Source organism: Dipteris shenzhenensis, chromosome 26 (genome assembly GCF_047967505.1).
Source record: "Dipteris shenzhenensis isolate YYH24624 ecotype China chromosome 26, Dip_SZ_1.0, whole genome shotgun sequence".
Lineage (NCBI taxonomy): Eukaryota > Viridiplantae > Streptophyta > Polypodiopsida > Gleicheniales > Dipteridaceae > Dipteris > Dipteris shenzhenensis.
Genome location: NC_141621.1, coordinates 26,598,586 through 26,604,008, shown reverse-complemented (window position 1 = coordinate 26,604,008; position 5,423 = coordinate 26,598,586). Strand labels below are relative to the sequence as shown.

At 39.0% G+C, this 5,423-nt stretch overlaps 1 pseudogene; it reads right to left on the bottom strand.

Moving 5' to 3' along the window:
• Window positions 1-878: 878 nt before the first annotated feature.
• On the bottom strand, window positions 879-1,958 carry LOC147884897 (uncharacterized; annotated as a pseudogene).
• Window positions 1,959-5,423: the final 3,465 nt, after the last annotated feature.

Below are 5,423 nucleotides of genomic sequence, written 5' to 3'. Positions count from 1 at the left end.
GGTCCTAAGTTTGAATGAATGAATATAGAGAACTGGAATCTAAAAATTGATTCTAGTTAAAGTTCTTAAAACAAGATTGAGTTTGAAAATCGCTTCATAAAATAAGACTAGCTAAAAAAAGTAGATTGCAAAGGCTGAGTATAATTAACATTCATGAAAGAAGATCATCCAATATTTACAATTTGTCTTTTCATACTTTGTTCTTTGTTTAAATTGACTTGATATTTCACTAAATTAAATCATCCAAGAAATCATCAACAGACAAAATGTCATTCCCACTATTGTTCACATGCATTTGAAAATTCTCTTATGCTCTCAAGATTGCATTCTGTGGTATTTTGACCTTACTTCTTTTATTTGGAACTTTTGTTGTGCTCCAACTCCATACTATCCAACGGTCCTCATCCCCCATATATCGCCACTCTTTGTTCTAGCAATTGGCATATCATACTATATCACTACATCTTCCTCTATGGATAGGACTCCAATATTGCACAAATACCTTCATATAATTAGTGGATGCCTTTTCTGTATCCACATCTAACAATGCAACACCTAGCAAAATGGGTTATATATCGTCCCTCGACCTGACAAAAATGAAATCATTTTGTTTCACATCCACCTCTAGTTTAAATTCTTCTCTTGGCTTATTACATGCAAGGCCACAGTAATGGTCCTCTAGGTCTTCCAAGCCCATAGTCTCAACTTCTATGTCCAATCCATCATTAACCAAGCTATCTTTCCATTGGCTCTTTGGCCAAAATTCATTCCTAAGTTTCTCATGCCGTATAGTGGGCTTCTCTATGCAAGAAATCAATGTATCCCAATACTGAATGACAGGTGCTATCCACTTTGAGTATGAATGCCCATCTATGTTCTTACCAAGATGAGATCTCCAATATTCCACATGCTTCTTCATTCCCCAAATTATAACATCTTTATCATTCAAGTATGTTCTGATAGGAACAGCATTGGTAATTCCTGATGGTAGCATTGCTCTACCTTCTGCACCACGTTTGCATAATTGAATTCCTTCTAGTGGTGGCTTCCATCGACCTAATTTTGGATATATTGGAACACTATATCACCATCATGCATAAAAAATCGAAACTGCAATGGTTTTGAATGACCCACCACTAATGCCTCTTTTCCTTTGCATAAGTATCCCTTTACAAATGTTTTGAAATCAAGAAACTCTTGAATTACAAAAGGGGATGGACGAGAGGTTTGGCATTCGTTGAAGCATAGCATCAGATGAGGAAATGTGAAAGTACAACTCGCTCTTAGTTTTCCAAGAATCTACTAAACAATGCATCGATGTCCTCATGTGTATGTCCCACCATCAAGAACCCTAGTTGGATCATTTGAAATACTCCACGTGCAACAAGCAGGAATAAGAATGCAAACAAGTATCTATTTTTATTCTCAAAACCATAGTTGTCTACCTGTAAGAGTAGTACTTGTGTAAGGCGCTTGTACCCTTTATTGGATGAAGTTATCCTTGAACTTGTTGCAGCTTGACCGTCATATTTATTCAGTTCTCCTATTGAAAGTCCATCTTCATGCATGTGGTAGTCTAATGCATCTCTAGACATCAATACTGATAATAAATCTTGACTTCTCCTACCGTGCTTGTTTGAAAGATCACCATACATGTGCTTGTCTAACCTCTTAATGTTTTGCAAACATAGTGACAACGAACCAATAGTGAAATTAGGGTCATTCTTCCAATACTGTAAAGAGAAGTTTCCATATGCCAATTGCCCATGTCCATGAGTGAGCATCCATGTTAAGGCTACATGAAGTTGCATGATATGATTCAATGATTTTGGTATAGGTTGTAGCCTTGGTATGCAATTCTTCACTTGATCCATCATGTCATGAATGATGCAAAGATTCTGCTTTGGGTCCAACTTTGAAAACAACCTCCATGCATAATATAGGCTTCTGTAAGACATTTGTTGCAAACTGTGTGCTCGTCTCTTTAGTAACAACCGTTCCCTCTCACTTTCTATCTTTGTTCTTTCTAGCTTCATTTTAAGTTCAGAGCAAGTGTCGCACTTGGAGAATGTGCTTGTCTTTGTGATAGACTAACTTGTTTGAATGTAGTTTGCCATAATCTGCTGAATGTTGACCTTGACAAAGGCTTGTACTTTAACCTATCCATTGTTTTGTTGACTTCTCACCAAATATCCACTTGCTTATGGATGGGATGACCATTTGTGTCTCACATTCCCTTATTTTCATTGTATGACTTTTATGAGGCGTTTTATTTGCATTATACTCAACAAACAATTGAGTCACAGCTTTCCCAACCTCCACATGCCTCATTCTACTTCGTATTATCTCCTTATTTCCTTGCATAGCATTTTGCACTCGAAGGTCATATTGATTGTTATACCTATAGAAGGTTGTCTTTGGAATTCCTTGTATTGTGTACCAAGCCTTGCAACAAACATTCATGTTGCCAATGAAGAACGTCAATCCACTTGTATGGCCCTCAACACTCTTGGATGTTTGTAGGTTGTTTTAAATGTGATTCACGTAATCAACAAAACATTAACCCTAGTATTCTTGTCGCACATTCAAAACCATTTCTCGATCAACAACTTGACAACAACGTCCTCGTCCTTTACAATAATCAATAGTTGCAACCCTTTGGATAGCCCTGGGGGTAGTCTTCATGGCCAACCGTGTTTCACTTTCATTATTTTCCTTCTTTTTCCTATTTATCATCTTATATGGACGTTTCTTTTTGAGATGTTTGATGTTTGACCCATGTAAGTCATCAGTAGAAAGGAAAAACTGTGCAATATTGTCCTCATTTTTAGAAGGTTCTCTTAGCAACAACCTACTCCTATCCTCAAATGTAAGTTGTTCAATTGGCCATTTTAGCAACTTCACATGAAGACCATCCTCTACAGACTGATTACTAGCACCATCTTGCATAATCACTTGAGATGTGGCTATCCCCAGGTGATCATCCCCTAACTTCTTTAGAATCAATTGCTTCATATGGATGCACAAGAAATATGTGACCCTCCCCTAACTTTGTTTCCAAATGTTAATACCATAAGAATACTTTTCTCCCCACCCAATCATCTCTACTTTCCATTTGTCCTTCCTCTAGTATCATGTTACAAGCCCGTCCTTGCATAGGCCCTTAAACAAGAAAAATGATAAAAACATCAGCAATTCAAGCTAACCACTTTGTGATAAGAAATAGTTTACATATAATCCAATCCTTTATAATGAGAGTATGTGCATTCCCACAAACATGAAGGTTGTCACAACATTTGGTATATGTGTGCTAGTGCTCGAAGTTGCCTCCGATAAGGGTTGTATTGCATTAGAGTGCCAACACACAATAATAGCAATTGCCTCTTTGACATAAGATGCACCCATGTTAGGGTATGGAAGCTCAACATCAAAAGTGGTACAATAGACATCAATAGAAATTGATATCACCCCATTCCCTAATGGTTGGCAGTGGCAAGAACCATTTGGATCAACTGAAATAATTGTCCCCTCTGCTACCTTCAATCCATCCTTTAGTAGAACAACTTTGCATTCTAGCTCATATTGTGCCATGCCTATACTTGACAATACCCAAATTTAGATAATAGTTACTTTTTAAAACTCTCTCTCTCTCTCTCTCTCTCTCTCTCTCTCTCTCTCTCTCTCTCTCTCTCTATCTCTCTCTCTCTCTCTCTCTCTCTCTCTCTCTCTCTCTCTCAGGCTTAGTGTGTCAATTTGAGCAAGTGGATTTGACCAATGTGTGTGCCTATGAGTGGTAGTGAGTGTCTTACATTAAGAGCACATGGTAGAGGGTGCGCACACGCACACACACACACACACACACAAACTTTCTTGGACATTAAAAGAACACATAAACATGTAGTAAGACACCCCCACTCACACTGGTAATTAACCTTGGGTCAATTTGAGAAATGATGGTTGCATAGGGTGTTAAACAAAATCTCTAGACTTTACAAAATGACCCAAGGTCGATTTGGAAACTTGAGGCTGATTTGATGATCAATCACACACACATATATTGATATTCTCTCTCTCTCTCTCTCTCTCTCTCTCTCTATCTCTCTCTCTCTCTCTCTCTCTCTCTCTCTCTCTCTCTCTCTCTCTCTCTCTCTCTCTCTCCCCCCCCCAATCCCCCCCCCCCAACACACACACACATTCTAAGATGTATTGCAAATTGACCTTGGGTCGATTTGAGCAATGCCATTATTCTCATTGCCACATCCCACCCTCCCCCCCTCCCCCAACCCCACACACACACATTCTAAGATTTATTGCAAATAGACCTTGGGTTGATTTGAGCAGTTCCATTATTCTCATTTTCCACATCCCCCCTCTCCCCCCCACACCAAACCCCCCTTCCCCCCCCTCCTGCCCCACACACATACATTCTAAGATGTATTGCAAATCGACCTTGGGTCGATTTGAGTAGTGCCATTATTCTCATTGCCACATCCCCAAGTCTTCCCCCCACCCCCCCCTCCCACCCCACACACACAAGCATAGGGTGTTGAACACAATGGCTAGGCTTTACAAATCAACCTAAGGTCGATTTGATGATAATTCACACATAAAGATATTGATGTTCTCTCTCTCTCTCTCTCTCTCTCTCTCTCTCTCTCTCTCTCTCTCTCTCTCACACCCCCTCCCAACACACACATTCTAAGATGTATTGCAAATCAATCTTGGGTCGATTTGAGTAGTGCTACTATTCTCATTGCCACATCCTTGTAGATTTGAAATCGACCCATGGTCGATTTGCAATCCCTATCTATGTGTGTCTATGTTAGTGTGTGGGTCTATGTGCCATATCTAGTGCTCTTCACATCATTGGAAATCATTAGATCACATGGTCAAAGTTCTAAAATCAACCCAAGGTCGATTGGAAATCTTTGATCCCCTTATTGTCTTCACAACATATTCTCAATTTTGAATGAGTTTGTGCACTCGTGCATATGATGTGTGCAAGCCATCATTGTCATCATCACATCCGTTGAGCTATGAAATTGACCCAAGATCCATTTTCAATCAATGGCTTGTGTGTGCTTGTGTGTGTATATGTTTGTGTGCGGGGTTGTGCATCTTCCTTAGTTCTCTTTCGTATTTGGAATTGACCTTAGGTCGATTTGGAAACATAAAAACCCATTTCTAGTCATTGATTTTTGACCTTGGGTTAGTTTGAGTATTTGGGTTTCACGACCGTGAAATCAAAAACCTAAATTAAGACAACTTAAAAATTAAAGAAGGAAGCATGCAACCTAAAAATTCAAAAGTGCTAAATTGCAAAGGCTTAAAGGTCGGATGTGATGTATTAAAACCTAACATTTTTATGGAAGACACAATATGGGGTGAAATTTAAAAAGGGGGAGATGGGCTAAAGATTTAAA